At 39.0% G+C, this 26052-nt stretch overlaps 1 non-coding gene across 1 annotated transcript; it reads right to left on the bottom strand.

Annotated features, from left to right (window-relative positions):
• Positions 1-12720: 12720 nt before the first annotated feature.
• Positions 12721-12827, bottom strand: LOC118483058. Its single transcript, XR_004869527.1, has one exon. It is a non-coding gene; the product is annotated as a small nucleolar RNA R71 (small nucleolar RNA).
• Positions 12828-26052: the final 13225 nt, after the last annotated feature.

Here is a 26052-nt window from a genome sequence, read left to right on the forward strand (position 1 = left end):
TGCTTGGTCACATTAAAAACCCATTCCCACAAAAGTGAGTTTTGAGCCTTTATTGAGCACAAAAATACACATATTCAGATTAAATGCTCATTTTTCGTTTCTTGTGTGAATAGCCGCTCGGTCCTTACAAATCTAGAACTTGCCACGACGATACATTCCCGGTCCTTACCAACTTAAACCCAAGTAAGTAAATGATGGAGGCATTAGGACTAACCAATTTTTCTTTCAAAACCATTATTTTTCATTTTTTTTACCTACCCAAAATCCCCCTAGATAGCCCCTTTGAGCCTAAACCTTTCATTTCATTACCCCAAAACCCTTTTTACCCACCAAAAACCTTTTTATTTTTTAGTAACAAGTTCGCTTTTTCGTAAACATCACCTTTTTATGTGACGATTGATCAAAAAAAAAAATGATGATGAAGTCAAAAACAAACAAAAGCTATAAAAGCTTGTTTGGAGAAATACTTCAAAATAAAAAGTCACTAAAAACAAGGTACTTCACGAAAACCGACGCTTGTTACGATTTTCGCCCTTTTTACTAACCACTAACCAACCACCCACCTTTAAACCCAAGCCTTCACCCCAAAAGTCCTCTTGATATTTACAAAGGTAAAAAGTTAAAAAGGAGGAGGATTGATTGCTTGGCAAGCCTATGGAAGACGTAAGTTCCGTGCCGCTCTCGAGTGATTCACTAAAATATACACCTTCGGCCGAGTGTTGAGTGATCTCCCGTGAGGTATGTGAACTTGTATATAAATGGAATTTTAATAAGGCATGCTATGCCCAAATAAGTAATTCATCTTATGAAACGTTCAAAATAAATCATAACGAATAGGATTGTAAATAAATAAAAATAAAACCTATAAAAACCTTGGATTCCCGACACTCTAGGACAAGCTAAAAAACTTCTCTTCTACCTATTCCATTTGGGAGTGTAAGCCACATTTAAAGAGTTTTGCTTGAGGACAAGCAAAAGTTCAAGTGTGGGGGTATTTGATGTGTGTAAAATGCAACATATAAATCACATCAATTAAGGCATAAAACTAACCCTTTTTAAGTACTAATGTTGGAAAAAGAGTGTTTTTGTCTTCCTTTTGTATTTTCAGGATGAAATGAGCTCAAAATCACAAAAGAAGCAAAAAAGACAACTAATTCTACCATAAAATACAAGAAAAGGAACAAAAGTGGACTGCCCGGACCCTCAACGGCACCTCCCAAGGCAAAGGAGAAGAAACAGAGTCTGAACACGCCCCGTGTCCAGCGAACACGGGGGCGTGCCCAGGAAGCAGCAGAAAAGACAAACCAGTAGAAGCTTCCATTGCCCACCACGGGGCCGTGTCCAGCGAGCACGGGGGCGTGGTGAAAGTACAGCAGGCGCATTAATTGTAATTCGCAATTACAATTAATGAAGTGAGAGAATGTCAGACGGGCACGGGGCCGTGTCCAGCGGACACGGGGCCGTGTCCAGCCTTCTGTTCAGCCTATAAATAGAGGAGCTTGGCTTCATTCTCTCTCATCCCTTGGCACACCACCTCTCTCACACTTCATCCACCACCCACCACCACCATAACACCATCATCCACCACCATCATCCATTGTCCATCGTAGAGTGTGTGAGTCGTCTCGGGATCCAAGATTGATCGTAAGAGTTCTTGACAATCAAGGCCATGTTTGCCTAAGTCTCTTACATCACTTGGTGAAGACAAGTGTTTAGTATAATACTTTTTATTTTTAATCTTTTGCACTTTTTATTTGGTTTTGTATTAATGACTTTAATAACTAGTTACTTATGTTGAAGGTGATCTTTCCTTATCGTTTGTCCGTGGTGTCTTGGCATTATTTTACTGTCTATATAAAATAAAAGATTTTCACCATTCATATCTCCACGGTCTATATGGAGGTATGTTGGCTACCTGGTCGGGGGTTAAGGGAACGGTTTGGTAAGGGTCTTGCCCTTGTTCAGCGTTTAGAGGTCCTGCTTGGGACCTGGGTCAAATTTAGTAGGATCTCCTTCAATGCCCATAGGTATTGGATGGCGGGGATCCAAACTCTTTGACCCCCTCATAAGTTAACTACTATTAATACTATAACCCGGCTATTTAGGACTGTATCCCTGCTGACTCAGACTACTTAGCCGAGGGTAACGTCACCGCCAAAAGCGGAGCCTACCACAATTTGCATTAATAACTTAATTCATTATCTTTCAATAATCCGACCCTTTAGGATTGTATCCTTGCTGACTCAAACTACTGGGTTGAGGGTAACGTCGCCTTTAAAAGAGGGGCCTACTACAATAACTAAGATAATCTCTTAAACAAGTGCAAAAGTGCGAAAATAATCAAAGGTTATACTAATACACGTGTCGGATCCAAGTGATTCATCTTGTCTATCTGTTTTTATTTTATTTTTATTTTCAGCATTTAGTTAGTTTCTATTTTCTAGTTTAAAACATTTTTCTAACCTTTTTGATTTGATTAGACGTTGAGGATAAACCGGTATTAAAAGCTCTTGTGTCCTTGGACGACCTCGGTATCTTACCAACACTATACTACGTCCACGATGGGCGCACTTGCCCATATGTGTGTTTAGTGTTAGTGAATATCGTGTTTTATAAATTTAAAACTTGGTTAAAAGTGTAAAAAGGGCTTAAATATACATCAAAAATATATACACACCGACACACATCACTATAGTTTGGACTCAGCACCTGTTCACTCAGGGGTTGTTAAGGACAATTAATCACATGGCTCACAGTGGTGATCATGTGTTACAAACTGCCTTGCGCAGTCAACCCGCGGTCATTGGTATTGATAGGATCATGTCGATAACTTATGTGCTTCATTTCACACTGTGTACGTGCTGGTTATGCGTAAACGATTTCGAACTCTATTATATCTATCAAATTGTATGCTCACATTTACACTATGTGTATTGACTTTTACTTTAACGTATGTGGCAGGTGCTTAAGATGTTATATTGCTTGGCTTGCTGTGAAATCGAGGCTAGGAAAGAGTCTAGAAACCAAGACAATTTATTTTTATTTATTTAAATCTGAGTTGTCGGAACATGTTTTTGTTTGAAGAATATCTATGTCTGTAATAACTATATTATCTTACGGGTCATGGTATGGGACATGATATTTAAACTATTCGGTAATTTAGTCGTTATGGAATTTCTTTGAACAATCTGTTTCGCTCAGTGCCGCACCCCGATGATTCCGCCATCGGTTGGGTGTGACATAAAATGTCTGCACTATGCAGACTACATCTGTAGAAGAATAGGTGGACCAAACATTTGCAGTCTGCAAGAAGAATGTTGTTTGTTTTTTAACGTATAAGACTTCTAAAATAAATTGGTGGTGGTGTACGGTGGTGGGTGGTGGACGGTGGTGGTATTAACCCCTCTGCAGACCTTAGAAGTTCTTAAAAGTGGTTGGGCCAAATTCGACCCAAAAAAAGCTCGCACAGATGTTTTTTAATTAAACGTATTCGGAAAACCAAACAGTCTACTAATAACAATGTTTGCACAACGTAGACAGAAGAGGCTGCACAGATTTGTTTTAGAAAAACAAGCACCATTATAGTCACTCACACACGTAGTATGTTATGTATAAAATTTATAATAAAGCATTATAAATGATATAAATAAACTAATAAATAATAATATTAATATGATTAATTTAATCTAAACATTGTGATATTCTGATGTAGTCAATTAATCCATTTTATGAAAAGAGTAGGTTACTAGTGTTTCTATATAGAGGAACAAAACTTGGTTGGCAATTTCAAAAATTATAAAGTAAATCACCAAACTAACTATTTTAGTGAATGGCGTATAGTCATTGAATATGTTATAGTTATATACTATTTTAAAACAACTTTACAATTGCTAGTTTTGTCAATAGGAATTATCTCTTGTAGAGACCAAGGTTTAATTCTTGGAAGGTGTAAATATTTAAGGAGAAAAATTAGTCGTAAAAAAAACTAACTTTACAATTCAAAAATTATAAAGTAAATCACCAAACTAACTCTTTTAGTGAATGGCGTATAGTCATTGAATGTGTTATAATTATATACTACTAGGTTTTTACCCGGGATTGCTTCCTGAGCTCGGGAAACTTAGTTATATCAATTATTATTTCTTATTAATACGACCTCATTACATCAAGCATCTCATTGGATTCAACATCAATGTTTTCACATCACCGGGATTGCTTCCCAGTATGCAGAAAATTATTAATATACTTTTAAACAAATGAACGATCAGTACCTTACAAGAAAAAAAAAACGTTCAAGAAACAATAAATTCACAAAATGTAACCTCACATGTGATCCTTATTAATGCATAGTTACCATATTATTATAGTAAGGAACCCGCGCGATGCTGCGGAACACGCAACACACTAACACAAACATCGGTAGTTAGTCCGTTAGCTAACCTTGTTAGGATCGGAGGGTTTCGTGATTGTGTTTGTTTGTATAATTTGAACAAATCAAATAGAAATGAACAGAGTTTAAGTGCAGCGGAAATGAACAACAAACTTTGTAAACACAATGAAAGAGGAAGATAGTTTTGATAAACATTTGCTTTTCATTAAGTTGAAAGATTACAAATCAAAGAAAAAGGTTACAAGCATGCTTACAAACTAAACTCCCCCTCAGCCTGTTACTCCATGGTTAGTTGCACAAGATGAAAGGATTGCTTCCCGGGCTCGGGAAAGTTATTTAGATTAATTACTATTTGTTATTAATACGACCACATTCCATTAACCATCTTATACTGTTATTAATACGACCAAAAGTCGATCAGAATATCTCCACATTGTTTCCGTTAGACATGGAGCTAATAATTTACATGTAGATATATAGTTTTTGAATCACAACTTCAAAACTAAACAAACAAGTCTAGTATCAGTTTCAAAAAGCAAACAACTACAACCCGAAAATTTGGTTCAATGTATGCTTCTGCATTTGCCTTCTTCAAACCACAAACATTCATCCGAACATAAAAAACTTTTTACGTTTCACAAAGTTAAGTGTAAATGCTTGACCTGAAACCATGCCTTTATCTCTCACAAACTTTCTCATTCCTTGCAGATAATATCTTGGTTGACCTCGAGATGAACCTATAGCAGCTTGAATATTCCAAACATCACCTGCCACGTCCACAATCTTCAAACCCATCTTACGATTCAGTCCAAGATCTTCAGCTTGTTTTTTAAAAAGGCGTTGTAACAAACAACGAACAATTCAATAAACAAAGAATTAACACATCTTTAAAATCTGACTAAAGTATTATATATTAGTAAACTCATCATCACAAACTTACAAAATGACCGTCCACATTATTACAACCTGCTCTTTTTTAGAAGAAGCAGGAGGAGTTTGAGGCTCAGGTTGAGATCTTTCTTCCAACTGCTGTGAGGTAGTAGCAGCAGTGGTTATTAGTGACTTTTGTTTTGTCACTGGTAGTTACTCTGGGATCTCATCTTCCAGAGTTACCTTTGTTTTGGGTTTGGGGGGCTTTTGTGATTTTTTCTGTTTTGACCTTTTGGTAGTTTTAGGTGGGGGTTTAACAGCAGTTGTTTTGTTGCTATCATCACTTTGAGCAGTGGGCTCAACAGCAGCTGCCTGAGGAGCAGTGGTAGCTGCTGAAGTCTGCTCAGGAACCTCTGCTTGTGTTTTGGAAAGTTTTGACATCCTTGTAAAGGTTTCAGAAGTGAGGCTCTTAATTGAAAAAGGATTGCCCTGGATAAGCACATGGGCATTATCTTCTGAAAATTTCTTTTTAAAATAGTAACTTAAAAACCTTGGAAAGAGCAAAAACGCCTTTTTATTAACATTTGTAACAAGATAATTGAAGATTACCTGGGAATAGTTAAAATTTTCACCATGTAAGATAGCATAACCCAGATATTGAATCTTCAATGGGATTTCATTGAAAGCAGTGGTCTTGTTTGAGACACACATCAATAGGGTATGAAACAAAAACCTTGTGGCAGGAGGAAAACTGCCTTTTTCTAAAGTGTCTTTTTTTATTTCCTCTTCATAACCCCTTTGAATGAAAAATGTTTGATACTCTTCTTTAGGGAAAGATGTTTTACCTTTAAGATCATCGAGTTCAAAAACTTCCGAAATGGTTTGAGGTGTTATTGTGACTGGAACATCCTTTATAGAAGAATTGATGGCTAAGGGCTTTTTATCCTTAGTTTCCAACTTAGCATTTTTCCAAAATTCTTGCTGGGTATCCATGTAGATCGGAGCATCACAAGTCAACAAAGTTTTGTACTTTGAAGAAGACAGAGCATCAATGATGGAATTAAAGGTTTTGGTGTGACTGGGTTTTTCAAGTAGACCCAAGTAGTTATGTGTGGATTTGTGTGGGAGAGACATCGTGATTTGATTATGATTGCGAGAGGAAGAAGACGATGAAGAGGATGAGTGATTTTGAGAGAAATGAATGATAACTGCTTAGAATTCGATTCGACAGTAAAAACACTGTTTGGGGGTTTTGATCAGGGTTTTTTTTTGGTGAAAAAGTGAATGCTAACGTGGCAGCGGTTACTAAAAGATCTTACCCCTATGTACTGTCCACCTGCCAACCTCTGATGATAATGGATGACAGTTGGTAGGAAACCACTGATGGAACAATATCAGTGGTTTGCAACAGTTACAAATGAGAACAGTGAGTAACTTTTTGCTAGCAGTGGATAGCCATCAGTGTGTTAAAACACTGATTTTGAACAACAATTTTTTTTATTTTTTATTTTAACTTTTATTTTTATCACCAAAACAATATTCAAGGAAATCTTATCTCATTGGAATGTGACGATTAGGTAAAATTGTAATTTCATTTTAACTGGCTATTTTTAAACTATTGGAGCAAAACCGTTGAAATAACCAAACCACAGCGAGCAAAACGGAAGTTAACTCTAGAAAGTATTATTTCAGAATACCCCTGAATTTTAAATTACCATTTTGCATATTTTGAATTTCAAAAGTTATGGATATTGTCAGTAATTACTGATTTGATTTGAAAGCAATTGTCATCATGACATTTGAAATTTTTATTTTAACTTTAATTAAAAGAAAAACACCGTCAATTTGAAATTCCTAGTTTGCATATTTTTCAATGTCCAGAGCTCAAGAAATTAACATTAATTACTGATCTGATATGCAAGAAAATGTAATCAACAGTTATTTTAACTTTAACGATATTGTCAATAATTACTGATTTGATTTGAAAGCCATTGTCATCACGACATTTCTAATTTTTATTTTAACTTTAACTAAGAAAAAATAACTGTCAATTTGAAATTCCCATTTTGCATATTTTAGATGTACAAAGCTAAAAAAATTACAATTAATTACTAATTTTATATGCAACAAAATTTCATCAACAGTTATTTTGATTTTTTATATTAACTTTAATTTTTATCACCAAAACAATATTGGAGGAACTCTTATCTCATTGGAATGTAATGATTAGGTTAAACGGAAATTTCATTGCAATTCTAGTTTTCATTTGATAATTTCATTCAATAATTAATTAACCGCATCAATTATAAAAATGTGAGCAATGGATATTTTTTAGTAAAAGCAATGATGGTCAATATCAGTGGATATGAAGAATAAAAATGTGAGCAGTGACAATTTTTTAACTATCAGTAGATAACCAACAGTGATTTAAATTACCATTTTGCATATTTTGAATTTGAAAAGTTAACGATATTGTCAATAATTACTGATTTGATTTGAAAGCCATTGTCATCATGACATTTCTAATTTTTATTTTAACTTTAATTAAGAAAAAATAATTGTCAATTTGAAATTCTCATTTTGCATATTTAAGAATAAAATGTGAGCAGTGACTATTTTTTAAATAACAGTGGATAGCCAACAGTGATTGAAACACTGATGTTTGGAGAGTCAGTGGTCAACATAAAGAATGAAGAAACAGAGGTTGTCTCTCAGCAGCGGATAACATTTAACAATCAGATGTGTGAACCAAAACAGTGGTTCCAACAGAGTTTTAAGGATAAATGAAAACTATCAGTTTTTACTATTTTAAATATCTTTGACCTTAAACAGATATTTGACCTTCGATATCAATATCAGTTGTTTGGAGTTAAACATATATTTGACCTTAAACAGATGTTTGAACATAAAAAGATGTTTGAGGTAAAACAAATGTTTGAGCTTAAAAAGAAGTTTGCCCATAAACATCTATTTGCCAAAAAACACGAATTTCAAAAACATTATATCCAAATAATCATAATGAGGAACTTATTTAAAAGTGTACTACATTTTTATTTAGTACTATAAAGATCAAACAACTGTTGTATTTATAATACAGATCAAACAAATGACGTGATGTGATAAATACTGTTACATATAAACACTTAATAAGAAACACTAATAATTAAATACTAAAGTTACATAAGAACCACTAATAATTAAATACTAAATTTGAATCCGTTGTAGATGCCGAACCACTGCTGATACTAAACAATCGTTTTCCTTTGGTTAATCAAACTCTAGGTACATAAAGTGCTTGTCTTTAATAGGGCTTTGTCTGCAACAGTGGATAAGGCCTCATCAGTCTTTAAGTCCATCAATCCGTATAAGGAGCAGTAGTTAGTTATAACAATCATAAGCATGATCAGCTGTTATAACCACTCCATAACCCTTTGAGAGGAAGCAAGTGTCTGTGTATTTAACTTAAATGAATGATTGCAGTACATCCCTATTGAAAAACAGAGTCGATAAATTTAGGGAAAATGAGGTTGAAAGATGATAAGCCAACAGCGGACGATATCATTTTACACTTTCGATAAATTCAGGGGTATTCTCAAATAATAGTTCCTAGATGCTTCAAAGTGCTGCTAGATGTTTGAAGCATCTAAGAAGCATTATTTGAGAATACACCTGAAGTTATCGAAACTGTAGAATGATATCGTCCGCTGTTGGCATATCATCTTTCAACCTCATTTTGCCTAGATTTGTCGACTATGTTTTTCAACAGGAATGTACTGCAATTATTACCTTATTTAAGATACCTTCAACTGCATCTTCTGATCAATCAACATTCAATTCACTGAAAAGATATGTTCAACCAGGGGAGGATCTACCATAATGGCAGGGGTAGCCTCCGCTACCCCTTAGCTTTTCGCCGGAAGTGCAATTTTTTTTTTGTTTTTTGTCGTTTTTTGGATTCCGCTACCCTTGAAAAAAATATATGCTACCCCTCCTCTAGCAGTGAGGAGGCAAGAACAAAAATAATAGATGGAATTTTTTACGATCAACTGTGGCAACGGCAAGCGGAAGGAACAATTTGCAGAGATGTAAATATGAAGAAGATGAAGTTAAAAATATAATAAAATATATGGCTTGTAGTTAACAGTGAGCCTTTAAAGTCACTTTGTCTGACAAAACCTTTTAATTTCGTACATCCTTTTATGTTTTTTACTATTTTCAATTTCATTTTTAAGGTGGAAATGAAAGGTTGAAAAGCGAAAACCAAATACATATTTTGGAAATTCCTCAAAATATAAGTGCTTATTTTTTTTAACAACAAATTTAGATTACTGACGAACTACTAGAGTATTACGGTGTCTTGCCACAAACATAATAAATATAAATATGGGAACCCCTGTGGAAACTTGACTTCTCTGATCATCCTGGACTTCAACAATCTTTCAATTTCCTCTTGGATAATCTTATTCCGCTCAGGAGCAAATTTTCTTCTTTTTTGCTGAACAGGCTCGAATGATTTGTCAATTCCAAGCTTGTGAGTGATAATGTCTTTGGATATGCCTGTCATATCCTCATGCTTCCATGCAAATGTTGACATCCTGCATTTCAAAAAGTTAGTTAACTGCTCTTCAATATCCTGAGGGATATTGGTTCCTACGAGCACCGAGATATCAGGATTATCCTGATCCAGGATAATTTTCTTCACATCCTGCTCCGAATCCTCCACGATATCCTGGGCCCGCATCTTTAATTGCTATGCTGCACTAGGCTTAGTTGAGGATTTCATCGAGGATGAGTAGCATTCTTTCGCTTCCTGCTGATCACTTTCAACCTTGACAACTCCCCAAGGGGTAAGGATCTTGATGCATTGGTGATATGTTGATGGCACAGTGATGTGTGTAAAATGCAACATATAAATCACATCAATTAAGGCATAAAACTAACCCTTTTTAAGTACTAATGTTGGAAAAAGAGTGTTTTTGTCTTCCTTTTGTATTTTCAGGATGAAATGAGCTCAAAATCACAAAAGAAGCAAAAAGACAACTAATTCTACCATAAAATACAAGAAAAGGAACAAAAGTGGACTGCCCGGACCCTCAACGGCACCTCCCAAGGCAAAGGAGAAGAAACAGAGTCTGAACACGCCCCGTGTCCAGCGAACACGGGGGCGTGCCCAGGAAGCAGCAGAAAAGACAAACCAGTAGAAGCTTCCATTGCCCACCACGGGGCCGTGTCCAGCTAGCACGGGGGCGTGGTGAAAGTACAGCAGGCGCATTAATTGTAATTCGCAATTACAATTAATGAAGTGAGAGAATGTCAGACGGGCACGGGGCCGTGTCCAGCGGACACGGGGCCGTGTCCAGCCTTCTGTTCAGCCTATAAATAGAGGAGCTTGGCTTCATTCTCTCTCATCCCTTGGCACACCACCTCTCTCACACTTCATCCACCACCCACCACCACCATAACACCATCATCCATTGTCCATCGTAGAGTGTGTGTGAGTCGTCTCGGGATCCAAGATTGATCGTAAGAGTTCTTGACAATCAAGGCCATGTTTGCCTAAGTCTCTTACATCACTTGGTGAAGACAAGTGTTTAGTATAATACTTTTTATTTTTAATCTTTTGCACTTTTTATTTGGTTTTGTATTAATGACTTTAATAACTAGTTACTTATGTTGAAGGTGATCTTTCCTTATCGTTTGTCCGTGGTGTCTTGGCATTATTTTACTGTCTATATAAAATAAAATATTTTCACCATTCATATCTCCACGGTCTATATGGAGGTATGTTGGCTACCTGGTCGGGGGTTAAGGGAACGGTTTGGTAAGGGTCTTGCCCTTGTTCAGCGTTTAGAGGTCCTGCTTGGGACCTGGGTCAAATTTAGTAGGATCTCCTTCAATGCCCATAGGTATTGGATGGCGGGGATCCAAACTCTTTGACCCCCTCATAAGTTAACTACTATTAATACTATAACCCGGCTATTTAGGACTGTATCCCTGCTGACTCAGACTACTTAGCCGAGGGTAACGTCACCGCCAAAAGCGGGGCCTACCACAATTTGCATTAATAACTTAATTCATTATCTTTCAATAATCTGACCCTTTAGGATTGTATCCTTGCTGACTCAAACTACTGGGTTGAGGGTAACGTCGCCTTCAAAAGAGGGGCCTACTACAATAACTAAGATAATCTCTTAAACAAGTGCAAAAGTGCGAAAATAATCAAAGGTTATACTAATACACGTGTCGGATCCAAGTGATTCATCTTGTCTATCTGTTTTTATTTTATTTTTATTTTCAGCATTTAGTTAGTTTCTATTTTCTAGTTTAAAACATTTTTCTAACCTTTTTGATTTGATTAGACGTTGAGGATAAACCGGTATTAAAAGCTCTTATGTCCTTCGACGACCTCGGTATCTTACCAACACTATACTACGTCCACGATGGGTGCACTTGCCCATATGTGTGTTTAGTGTTAGTGAATATCGTGTTTTATAAATTTAAAACTTGGTTAAAAGTGTAAAAAGGGCTTAAATATACATCAAAAATATATTACACTACACACGCATCAAGTTTTTGGCGCCGCTGCCGGGGACACAAGGATTTTAAGAAAGTTAGGAATCAACGGCCTAATCATATTTTTATTTTTCTTTAATTTTTTAGGATTTTTTTTTAGATTTTCAGCTTCTGCAGAGCTCAGCACGGGGCCGTGCCTGGTCGGACACGGGCCGTGCTCAGCAACGTTACTGGCAGTTTTTGGTTTTCAAGTTACAGAAGGCTGACCACGGGGCCGTGCCGGTGCAACACGGGGCCGTGTCCAACTTCCAGTAACTGGGATCTGAAAAACAATCACTGTAATTCCGACCACGGGGCCGTGTTCACTCAACACGGGGCCGTGGTGAACCTTCTGACCAACATTCTTTTATGTTTTTATTGCAGGACTTGGAACCCGATGCCATCCTCACGTAGTGTATGAGCTCCAGTTCCAATAAAGACATAAAGGAACCGCTAGAAGAACCCGAACGCTTTCTCAGAAAAAGTTAAAAGCCAAAAACCAAGAGAAGGTTTCGGGTGATCCACCCCCAATGGCGGACCAACGTACCCTTATGGATTATCTACGGCCCACCGTAGGTGATCTAGGCGCCGCTATCAATGCCCCGAATGTCGAAGCCAATAACTTCGAACTTCGACCGCATTTGATACAAATGCTCCAAAACTCCGCAACCTTCCACGGGCTTGCGGACGAGGATCCTCATCTACATATAACTAATTTCTTAGAAATATGTGATACCTTTCGGATCAATGGAGCATCAAACGACGCCATCCGCCTCCGTATGTTTCCATTCTCACTAAAAGACCGAGCGAAAGCTTGGCTCAACACCCTCCCAGCTGGATCGGTAAACACCTGGGATGAACTAGCCCAAAAATTTCTTTATAAGTATTTCCCTCCTTCTAAAACTGCTAAATTAATGGCTGAAATTAATACATACTCACAAGAGGACGGGGAATCCTTATATGAAACTTGGGAAAGGTTCAAGGAGCTATTACGCAAGTGTCCCCATCACGGCCTCGCAATATGGCAACAAGTATCCACTTTCTACAATGGATTGTTGCCACACACTAGGCAGACACTTGATTCTAGCTCCGGGGGACTTTTAGGTAATCGACGCCCACACGAAATATATAATCAGATTGAGGAAATTGCTCAAACCAATTTTCAATGGCACACTCCCCGGGGAAATAAGTCTATCGCCCCGGGCGCCCATAAGGTCGACGAAAGCACCTCTTTACAAGCCCAAATCGAGGCCCTTTCTTCAAAAATAAAAAAATTAGAAATGACAAAAACAGTCTCGGTTATGGCTTGTGAAGGGTGTGGTGGGTCACATGAAAATTGGAGTTGCATGAAAGAAACGGACGATCAACAAGAAATGGTAAACTACATTGATAATAGACCTAGGCCGTCGGGTCCTCCAACGGGAACTTACAACCAAGGATGGCGAAACCACCCAAACCTTGGTTGGAGGGAAACCGGCAATAGTAGTAACCAACAAACCCAACGAACAAACTTTCAGCAATCAAGAAATGAGTCACAAAATTTCACTCAACAACAAGGTGGACGAGAAAGGCTCGAAGATACTATATCTCGCCTCGTCTCTGACACTGATAAGAAAAACTCGGAAAGATTTCTACAATTAGAATCTAATTTTAGGAATCAACAAGCTAGCATTCAAAACATAGAAAAACAGATAAATCAACTAGCACAAAATTTTTCCGAGAGAACAAGGCGCATTACCTAGCAATACCGAAACAAACCCAAAGGCGCAAGTTCACCTCATCACACTACGAAACCGCACCGTAGGGCCTGCAGAAGTACCTCCACCAACGGAAGAAACAATGCCAACACATCTGCAGGAAAAGAACTCTCCCCCATCACCAGGGCCTACCAAGGCTCCTCGAGTTCCGTACCCCGGTAGGTTAATTCGTCAAAAGACCAATGAGCAGTTCGCAAAATTCGAAAGTCTGTTAAAACAATTGCATGTCAATATTCCTTTTATCGAAGTCCTAACCCAAATGCCCAAATACTCTAAATTTATGAGGGACTTCCTTACACATAAAAAGAAAATTGAAAATTTGCAATTAGTTAATTTAGGCGAAGAATGCTCTGCCCTCGTACTCAATAAACTACCCCAAAAGAAAATCGATCCCGGAAGTTTCACGATTCCATGCTCAATAGGGGAATCACCCGTTCGCAATGCCTTGGCCGACTTAGGGGCTAGCATTAACCTCATGCCCTCATCGATGTTCAAAAGGCTTGGCTTGGGAACCACGAGCCCTACAAAAATAAGCATACAACTCGCTGATCGATCAGTCAAGTTCCCACAAGGTGTCATCGAGAATGTCTTGGTAAGGGTAAGCAGATTCGTTTATCCAGTTGACTTTGTCATACTTGACATGGAGGAAGACACCGAGGTCCCCCTTATCCTAGGGAGACCCTTCCTTGCCACAGCACAAGCAGTGGTAGACATGAATGACGGGACACTGACTTTGAGGTATGGGGACGATGAGGTGAAGTTTGGAGTTGGGAAGAGAATAGAGGACGACGACCCAGTCAATTACATGAAGGTTATTGATTCAAGCTTGGATGCCGCTCTCCGACGGTGTAACTTGGGAAGCAAGGCACCCCACTCAGAAGATATATAACCAGGAATCGGGTCTAGCCAAGGACCCTTATAAACGTGGCGCACCACGGAGGCATTCCGCGGATCTATCCTTAGTTTAGTTTAATCTTTTAGTTTTTGCAGAATAAAACACACTCATGGAGGTAATGGATGAAAAAGGGAAGGAGAAAAATGGAACCATGCACAAAGAACAGAGCAACCCGACAAAATTCTCCATCACAGAAGGCTCAACACGGGCCGTGCCCAACCAACACGGCCCCGTGCTGAGCCCCTGCAGAAAATCACCCAGTTCAGGTAACTGGACACGGGCCGTGTTCAGCGGACACGCCCCCGTGTCCAGGCTTCTGTTTCAATTCTGTAATTTTTGTTACTGGCACTTGACCACGGGGCCGTGCCCGGTCAACACGGGGCCGTGTCCAGGATGCCAGTAACATAAATCTTTGCTTTTTAACCCACTTTTATACATTCTAATCAACCAAAAACATTATTTTTGGACACATTGAGGACAATGTGTAATTTAAGTGTGGGGGGGATGCTTAAACCCTTGAAATTTTGCAAAATCCTAAACACAAGCCTTACACAAAACTCTATTGGAACCGCTAAACACTCCAAATTTTTTTCAAAAACTTTTTTCATTTTTTTTTATTTACTTGTCTTAGTTTAAGTTGGGAATAACAAGTTCTAAAAAGGTTATATTTTTACAAGTTTACAACCGATGGCGTCGTGATAAAAAAAAGAACCAACATAAGAAAATTATGAAACGGTATAACAAGTCTAGTTAAAAATTCGATTATATATGCTTGGTCACATTAAAAACCCATTCCCACAAAAGTGAGTTTTGAGCCTTTATTGAGCACAAAAATACACATATTCAGATTAAATGCTCATTTTTCGTTTCTTGTGTGAATAGCCGCTCGGTCCTTACAAATCTAGAACTTGCCACGACGATACATTCCCGGTCCTTACCAACTTAAACCCAAGTAAGTAAATGATGGAGGCATTAGGACTAACCAATTTTTCTTTCAAAACCATTATTTTTCATTTTTTTTACCTACCCAAAATCCCCCTAGATAGCCCCTTTGAGCCTAAACCTTTCATTTCATTACCCCAAAACCCTTTTTACCCACCAAAAACCTTTTTATTTTTTATTTTAGTAACAAGTTCGCTTTTTCGTAAACATCACCTTTTTATGTGACGATTGATAAAAAAAAAATAATGATGAAGTCAAAAACAAACAAAAGCTATAAAAGCTTGTTTGGAGAAATACTTCAAAATGAAAAGTCACTAAAAACAAGGTACTTCACGAAAACCGACGCTTGTTACGATTTTCGCCCTTTTTACTAACCACTAACCAACCACCCACCTTTAAACCCAAGCCTTCACCCAAAAAGTCCTCTTGATATTTACAAAGGTAAAAAGTTAAAAAGGAGGAGGGTTGATTGCTTGGCAAGCCTATGGAAGACGTAAGTTCCGTGCCGCTCTCGAGTGATTCACTAAAAATATACACCTTCGGCCGAGTGTTGAGTGATCTCCCGTGAGGTATGTGAACTTGTATATAAATGGAATTTTAATAAGGCAAGCTATGCCCAAATAAGTAATTCATCTTATGAAAAGTTCAAAATAAATCATAACGAATAGGATTGTAAATAAATAAAAATAAAACCTATAAAAACCTTGGATTCCCGACACTCTAGGACAAGCTAAAAAAACTTCTCTTCTACCTATTCCATTTGGGAGTGTAAGCCACATTTAAAGAGTTTTGCTTGAGGACAAGCAAAAGTTCAAGTGTGGGGGTATTTGATGTGTGTAAAATGCAACATATAAATCACATCAATTAAGGCATAAAACTAACCCTTTTTAAGTACTAATGTTGGAAAAAGAGTGTTTTTGTCTTCCTTTTGTATTTTCAGGATGAAATGAGCTCAAAATCACAAAAGAAGCAAAAAAGACAACTAATTCTACCATAAAATACAAGAAAAGGAACAAAAGTGGACTGCCCAGACCCTCAACGGCACCTCCCAAGGCAAAGGAGAAGAAACAGAGTCTGAACACTCCCCGTGTCCAGCGAACACGGGGGCGTGCCCAGGAAGCAGCAGAAAAGACAAACCAGTAGAAGCTTCCATTGCCCACCACGGGGCCGTGTCCAGCTAGCACGGGGGCGTGGTGAAAGTACAGCAGGCGCATTAATTGTAATTCGCAATTACAATTAATGAAGTGAGAGAATGTCAGACGGGCACGGGGCCGTGTCCAGCGGACACGGGGCCGTGTCCAGCCTTCTGTTCAGCCTATAAATAGAGGAGCTTGGCTTCATTCTCTCTCATCCCTTGGCACACCACCTCTCTCACACTTCATCCACCACCCACCACCACCATAACACCATCATCCATTGTCCATCGTAGAGTGTGTGTGAGTCGTCTCGGGATCCAAGATTGATCGTAAGAGTTCTTGACAATCAAGGCCATGTTTGCCTAAGTCTCTTACATCACTTGGTGAAGACAAGTGTTTAGTATAATACTTTTTATTTTTAATCTTTTGCACTTTTTATTTGGTTTTGTATTAATGACTTTAATAACTAGTTACTTATGTTGAAGGTGATCTTTCCTTATCGTTTGTCCGTGGTGTCTTGGCATTATTTTACTGTCTATATAAAATAAAAGATTTTCACCATTCATATCTCCACGGTCTATATGGAGGTATGTTGGCTACCTGGTCGGGGGTTAAGGGAACGGTTTGGTAAGGGTCTTGCCCTTGTTCAGCGTTTAGAGGTCCTGCTTGGGACCTGGGTCAAATTTGGTAGGATCTCCTTCAATGCCCATAGGTATTGGATGGCGGGGATCCAAACTCTTTGACCCCCTCATAAGTTAACTACTATTAATACTATAACCCGGCTATTTAGGACTGTATCCCTGCTGACTCAGACTACTTAGCCGAGGGTAACGTCACCGCCAAAAGCGGGGCCTACCACAATTTGCATTAATAACTTAATTCATTATCTTTCAATAATCCGACCCTTTAGGATTGTATCCTTGCTGACTCAAACTACTGGGTTGAGGGTAACGTCGCCTTCAAAAGAGGGGCCTACTACAATAACTAAGATAATCTCTTAAACAAGTGCAAAAGTGCGAAAATAATCAAAGGTTATACTAATACACGTGTCAGATCCAAGTGATTCATCTTGTCTATCTGTTTTTATTTTATTTTTATTTTCAGCATTTAGTTAGTTTCTATTTTCTAGTTTAAAACATTTTTCTAACCTTTTTGATTTGATTAGACGTTGAGGATAAACCGGTATTAAAAGCTCTTGTGTCCTTGGACGACCTCGGTATCTTACCAACACTATACTACGTCCACGATGGGTGCACTTGCCCATATGTGTGTTTAGTGTTAGTGAATATCGTGTTTTATAAATTTAAAACTTGGTTAAAAGTGTAAAAAGGGCTTAAATATACATCAAAAATATATTACACTACACACGCATCACACAGCCTTCATATCGTGAATCCATGGTCTTCCCAGTATGATGTTATAGCAGGATAAGGAGTCCATCACGCAGAAGCATTGTATGGAGTTGACCCCTTCAACATATACTGGTAACTTTATCTCCCCTACGGTATTCCTAGCTTCTCCACTGAAACCAACGAGCACAGTGGACTTCGAAGTAATGTCCATCGGAGATACATTCATCCTCTTCAATGTTTCCAGCTGAATTATATTGACAGAACTACCGTTGTTTACCAGTATCCTGCGTACAAAATGGTTAGCCACATATAATGTTATTACCAAAGCATCATGGTGAGGATCCTGAACAGTAGCCCTGTCATCACTATCGAAAGTGATCACTTTATCAGTTGTGAGGGTAGTCATCCTGACTGGTCTGTCTCCCCTCTCAATCTTAGCTTCCTTTGCATGTCTCTTGGCCGCCGAATACGAAGTTCCACAAATATCGGATCCTCCTGAAATAAAGTTAATTATCTTGGCATCTGCTGGGGGTGATGCTGCTCGTTCAGGATCCTTCTCGGGATCCTGCCCTTTATTCTTCTTTTTTCCCAGCAAGTCCTTCAGATACCCCTTGCTTAACAGGTAACTTATCTCTTTCCTTAGAGCAATGCAATCCTCGGTCATATGTCCGAAGTCTTCGTGGAAGGCACACCATTTGGATTTATCCTTCCAATCAGCTTTCTGCTGGTTCTTTCGAGGCCACCTAGCTTTGTCCCCTAAACCCTACATAGCATACATTAACTCAGGTATATTAACAGAAAAGCAGTATTCAGATAAGTCAGGATATTCTTCAGGATCCTCGTCTTTAACAACATTCACTTTCTTATTATCATTTCTGCCATATGGCTTGGAGCGATATGGCTTATATGAGGTTTCTGATTTCCTGTTAGTTGATTCATAGGTTGAGGTAGAATTCATCCTCTCCTGCATCTTCTTGTCATCTTCCAAACGGATATATCTCAAAGCCCTGTTACGAGCTTCGTCGAGATTCCTACAGGGATTCATTACAAGATCCTGATAAAACTGAGAATCCTTTTGTAACCCCATCTTAAAAGCTTGCACAGCTGTTGCAACATCAAGATGTGGGATATCCAAGGATTCTCGACTGAATTTGTTCACATAATCCCTCAAGGATTCCTAAGGCCCTTGAGTTATCCTGTAAATATCACTGGTTAGTTTCTCAAAACTCCGACTACAAGAAAATTGACTGTTAAATAAATTAACCAAATGAGCAAACGAAGTAATTGAGTGAGGAGGAACGTTTAACAGCCATTTTAAGGCTGATCCTGTCAGAGTAGAACCAAATCCCTTGCATAAGCATGCTTCCTTGAGCTCCGGAGGGATAGGGTTAATCTCCATTCTTTCCCTATACTGGGCAATATGCTCTTCAGGATCCGTAGTCCCATCATACAGCTTCATGTTGGGAGTTTGAAATCTTTTTGGGATTTCAGCATCACAGATAGGATATGCAAAGCGGGATATCCTGTGGCTGTCTTGGGATACTTCCGGAATTGGCTGGACCACTCCAGGTACACTGGATATCATGTCCTTCAATTTCTGGAGCTCCCTGGTAAATGTTGACGTCATACCTGCATCCTGCAAAGAGCCATTGTTGTTAGTAGCAAGAGTATTATTATTTGACACATTACCGTTCTGAGGATTTTGGCCATATCCTGAAGCATATCCTGAACTTCTCACAGTCGATATCCTGACCGAAGAGGGTATCTCAGGGGTATGATTCTGAAAATGGCTTGAGACGATATTCCCCCTATTATCCTCAGTGTAAACTGCGGAACTGAAGTTCAAAGCCCCGGGCTGTATAGGAGTGACAGTTTCCTCAACAGGTCTGCTCGAGCTAGCTTTTAAGAGTTGTATTTCTCTTAACAGCATTTGATTAGTCTCCTGTTGCTGCCTCATTTGTTCCTGCACACTTCCAAATAAAGTCAAAATTTCTCGTTAGAGGCTAAAACGGGAGCAGATCCCTGGACACTCCGAGTAGGGATAACATCTTGAGATTGTGAAGAAAACGGCATCCTTGGAGGAGGTGGTGGAAGCACCGAACTAGTAGTAGCAGAGGTCGTAGCAGACATAGTGGAAGAGCTCATGTTTGATCTGGAGGCCATTGTAAACAATGTGGCAAAAAATTTTGAAAATAGAAAACCGATTAATGATTTTACAAAGATTTTTAGTAAAAGTAGCACCACTTGCCCCACGGTGGGCGCCAAATTGTTTTGGTCAAAAATTACCTAAGCAATTAAGTGATCAAATTAGTTAGGTGAGGTAGTGTGCTAAAATTATATGTGAAAAATGTATTGGCCAAATTAGATATGAAAACAGTTTCAGGATACAGCCCGGGATATAGAGCTGTATCAATGATCAAACAATAAGCAAAAAAGTAAAGGTTGACACGTGATGTACGAGGAAAGCCCTTGATCAATCTAGATCGCCGGCATAAAACCTCGAGAGCTGACAATCGCAGCTGCCTTGTTCTTCTTATTGCTTCAAATATCAGGATACAGTGCAGGATGTGGTGCGGATCGACTATGTGTTACAATGTAATTTGAATACAAGTGTTTGAGTGTGGTGTTTGCGGTGAGCTAGAGAGTAAAAGTGTTCGAGAGTGTAAGTGAAAAATTATGTGCCTTAAACTGATCCGCCCCCTTCTATTTATAGTAAAGATAATGTAACAATGTCACACCCCGATTTCCACGTGTCTCACCGATGGGCCCGGTGGGGGATTACCGTGACGATGTTGGCAACAATATAGTCAAACCACACAATTATATAATGCACAGCGGAAGCATAAGATAAATATATAAATTTCAACCTCTGATCATAATATCAATGTATTACAGAGTTGAATATCCACAGTGGATCGAAAATAAAGATAAAGTATTGTTCCATTAGATACTGCAATCAAGCTTGCGAGGCTTATCCCGACGCTAGGGAGCTAATACCAGCCAATTACGTTTAGGTACCTGCACTTAATCTTTTTGGGGAAAATACGTCAGTTTACACTGGTAAATACATTCAACTGACACATTTGAAAATGTTTATTAAAATTGATTTGAATGCACAAGGCACAAACTCTTTTATAACTTGGGAAAATTCATAATGATCTTGTGAACGTTTTACATGTTCTTTTATGCGTTCAGTAGCCCGGGTCGTGCCGGGTTAAAGATTTATAGACACACCACGTTTGCGTAAAACCGTAGTACAAAAACCAACGGCTACGTCTTTTAATTTTAATGTCGACACTTTATACCGGGTGTACGCCTACACCGGGATGTCGATGGTCGTGGCCATTTCGTAAAATGATGCCGAGGATATCCGGGACAACGGTCATTAAACCCCCCAAAGGCTTATAAGCAACAAAACTGTTTAAATGAGCCGATCATATTTAATCAATTAACCACCTAAGCGATGGAATTATATAATGCTCAATCAAGCGGTATTAATATACCGTAACCCAAGCCCATATAGGGGAAATAAGTCAAAAGTATTTACCTTTGCAAGTATTAATCCTTAATTTAGATCAAGTCACCGATAGCTTTTACTGGGGCTCCTAATCTGGAACGAAGGTTTTAATTAACCTCTTAGAATCCTAACGGTCCTTATATTAGCCGTAGCTTAAACCGGTTGATTCCGATATATAGATATGGTTAATTCGCACGAAGAGGCGAAAACCGAGAATGGAGTATGATTTGGACCCAACAAGTTTAGTGACTTGTTTTATATGGGTTTATAGTTCATACTCTGGATTTTGGGGTTCAAATAATATATTTTGACCCATATCGGCTATTGCACGAAAACTAGTTTCATGAGCCGTACCGTGTGCGCAAATAGGCGAAACGGTTAACCATATGTGTCCTACGCTTATTTCCTAAGTCAATATGCCTTAAAAGTATTTTGGTATCAGTAGGATACCTTCCGTAATGCCCGTAACGAGTTTAAGTTTATATTATGCCCCGTAGGGGCTTTTCGGTCATCTTAAAGACTTTAAAAGGGATTTTCGAGTTCTACAGGAAATCTGAGTTTCCCGAACTGTTTATGAAGCTCAAAATACTTTATTTATTATTTAAAACCAGTAGCAACTGGAATCGGGTCAAAAGACCTTGTAGAACTCCCGTTTTGGCCAAAAAGGGCATATTCGGTATCTACCGAACCGTAGCCATAACCGCAGGTTATGAGCAAGGTAAAAATTATTAAAAATCTTTAAAATTCCCAAAATATTATTTTACCACAGTGGGTAAAAGTTTTGGTGACGAAAACTTGGGTTAGATGGGCGTTATGCTAATTGCGCCATTAATTACAAAACTTTCTTAAAAGTGCGCCTTTTAGCATAACTCTCATTCTAGACCTCGGTTTGACGTGAAACTTTAGGGACATGCTTATAATTTAATAAGCAAGGTTTTGGTCCGTTCACGTGTCCGAAATACTCGTTTTAATTTCAAAAGGCCGTTACGGTCAACTTTTAGGCGAATGACGGAATTGCGTAAAAGACTCGGGTAACTCATGAACCGACCACAGAGGCTTATACCAACATGTGACCTGGTCCTAAGAGAGTCCTAAGGTATATTTATACCTCACTAAAACGGGTCAGAACTGAAGTCAAAGCAAAAGTCAAACTTTTGCGACTTTCGGCTCCGAACCGGTTCTATATAGTAAATGATCGATTCAAACGAGCGCAAACATGTTTATATACATATTATCATGTTTTATGATTGTCAAAACAGGTTCCATAACATATATATTACAGATTATGCATAAATCGCCAAAATGGCTTTCTGTTGACTTTTTAACCGCACGTTTGACTCGATATTTGACATAGTTAGAGTGGTGATCAGAGGGAACCCTTTTAGGGGTTTATTACCCACATAAATACCAACTCAAAACTACTTTTGATTCGTCATAAGACTGAACCATTTGCAAGATATTGCAATGACAACCGTTAGTTACGACGGTTGCGTTTATGAGCTATAACTATGGAAATGTGAAACCAAAATGGTTATGAATGACTTACAGAAGCTAACTCTTGATGAGAGAACAGAAAAGAATGCTAGGGAGCTCTTGAATGATCAGATATAAGTGTTTTTGAGTTGTGTGAATTGTTATGCTTAAGGCATGCTATTTATAGCCAATGCCAAGCCTTATTGATCATTGCAAGCACTACTATCAGATCAGGGGTGATGGTAGGTGTCCCCTAAGTGTTATGGGTTGAGCATAGGGTGCCCATGCCCCATAATTATGTGCATGATCGTTCACAAGCTCCAAAAGTCAAGAAAACACAATTTTTCTGCATCTGGGCACTTTACGCGGTCCGCATGGGAGTTCCATGCCATTTTAACGCGGGTCGCCTAAAGTTCAAAAATCAGACGCGAAATAGAGGAGGCTCGCGGCCCGCCTCAACTTATGTTGAAACCTTACGCGGGTCGCCTAAGGTTATATTTTCTGAATTTTTAAATCTTTTTGTAATTATTACAGAATCTGGCCATTAATAACGAAATCTTTCGTAATGATTCGCCTGACCTTTCGGTTTTGAAGGGGTAACTTTGCGGTTTGGCCCTCGGTTATTTACCGATAGGGGCCTCGTGTTAATTACCCGCATTATTAAGTCCCCGGTTTATTTATTAATTATATTGGAAAGCCTTAACTTTCGCTGTTGACGCTTTTAACCCTTCTTCTACGAATTCGATCGTAACTTTCTCGTTTCATATCGAAACTTTGCGAAATTCATATATATTATTTTAGTGAGGGTATAATACCGTTACAAAGTCTTTGGAACGTTAAAGGGTCACTCAGAGGTATTATTAAACATGTTGACACAGTTAACCCCTGTAGTTTGTAATCTCTCACTTTCTTCCGCGTTTTATTTTTGTACGATCTATAATTTATTCGTTTGAAGGTTTAAGCATTATTTAGGGATACTATACAGTATATTTACCCTTGTTGACATTTATAACCCTCGAATTTATATATACTTTCAAGGTTTGTCAAAATTAGTCCTTTATTTATTATAGATGCCACGTGTAATCAAATGACACGTGTTAACACATCATTGGACACAAAATTTCGAGGTGTTACATCCTCACCCCCTTAAAATAAATCTCGACCCGAGATTTACTCAAATAAATAGGGGTATTTTTCTTTCATTGTAGCTTCGACTTCCCACGTATATTCAGGACCTCTACGAGCATCCCATTTGACTTTTACAATCGGTACGTGCTTTCTGCGAAGCTTCTTCACCTGTCGATCTTCAATCGACAAGGGTTTTTCTATGAATTTTAAGCTCTCATCTATATGCACATCTGTGTGTGGAATCACCAACGACTCGTCGGCGAAGCACTTTTTGAGATTGCAGATGTGGAACACATTGTGAATTCCATTGAGCTCTTCAGGCAAGTTTAGTTTATAGGCAACTGATCCGACTCGTTCAATGACCTCAAAAGGCCCTATGTATCTCGGACTCAGCTTGCCCTTCTTGCCGAAACGCATCACCCCCTTCCAGGGCGATACCTTAAGTAATACCTTTTCACCCACTTCGAAGTGAAAATCCTTACGCTTTGGATCAGCGTAGCTCTTCTGCCTATCGCGGGCAGCCTTGAGACGCTCCCGGATCTGGACAATCTTGTCCGTCGTCTGGAAAACAATCTCTGGTCCCGATAATTGGACCTCTCCTACTTCCGCCCAACAAACAGGCGATCTGCATTTCCTACCATATAATGCCTCAAAAGGCGCAGCCTTTATGCTGGTGTGGTAGCTATTATTGTAGGAGAATTCGATCAGGGGTAGGTTTTTATCCCAGTTACCACCTAAATCGATTGCACATGCACGAAGCATGTCTTCTAGCGTTTGGATAGTACGCTCACTTTGACCGTCCGTCTGTGGATGGTAAGCCGTACTAAAGTTTAAACGCGTGCCCAAAGATTGCTGGAAACTCTTCCAGAAGTGAGATGTGTATCTAGTATCCCTGTCGGAGATAATAGACACAGGTATGCCGTGTAAGGCTACAATCTTATCAACATATAGTTGGGCTAACATATCGGAGCTATACGTCTCCTTGATGGGTAGAAAATGAGCTGATTTAGTCAGCCTATCGACTATGACCCATATTGTATCGTTTCCTTTCCTGGTTTTGGGTAACTTGGTTATGAAGTCCATAGTTACGCATTCCCACTTCCACTCGGGAAGTTCAGGCTGTTGTAGCAAGCCAGACGGCTTTTGGTGCTCGGCTTTGACTTGAGCACAAGTCAAGCACTTTGCTACATGGGCGGCTACAGACTTTTTCAAGCCTATCCACCAATAATTTGCCTTTAAGTCTTGGTACATTTTATCAGCACCAGGATGGACTGAGTATTTGGAACTATGGGCTTCCTGGAGAACAACATCTCGTAGTCCCCCATAAATCGGAACCCATATACGTCCATTCAGCCTAAGAATTCCATCCTTGCTAAGAGTCAACTGCTCCGCAGTTACTCCCAGCTTCTCATTAGGACAATTAGCTTCCAACACAGCCTCTCGCTGTGCAGCCAAAATCCTTTCGATCAAATTGTTTTTAACTTCAATGCTCTTGGCATTGATTCGAATGGGTTTTACCCTTTCTTTTCTGCTCAATGCATCGGCGACTACATTCGCCTTGCCGGGATGGTACCTGATTTCGCAGTCATAATCATTCAGGGTTTCCATCCAACGGCGCTGTCTCATGTTCAACTCTTTCTGGTTGAATAAGTGCTGAAGGCTTTTGTGATCTGAATAAATCACAAATTTAATACCATAAAGGTAATGCCTCCACAACTTCAGTGCAAATACAACGGCACCCAACTCCAAATCATGGGTGGTGTAATTCTTTTCATGCACCTTTAATTGCCTTGAAGCATAGGCAATCACCTTGCCCTTTTGCATAAGAACACACCCCATGCCCGTGTGTGATGCATCGCAGTAAACTACGAATTCATCTGTACCCTCAGGTAAGGTCAACACAGGTGCGTTGCTTAGCTTCTGCTTCAGTATTTCAAAGGACTCTTGCTGCTTCGGGCCCCAAATGTACTTTTCTTTCTTCTTGGTCAAGGAAGTCAAGGGCGCAGCAATCCTTGAAAAATTTTCAATAAATCTCCGGTA

This window comes from Helianthus annuus, chromosome 1, assembly GCF_002127325.2.
Source record: "Helianthus annuus cultivar XRQ/B chromosome 1, HanXRQr2.0-SUNRISE, whole genome shotgun sequence".
NCBI lineage: Eukaryota > Viridiplantae > Streptophyta > Magnoliopsida > Asterales > Asteraceae > Helianthus > Helianthus annuus.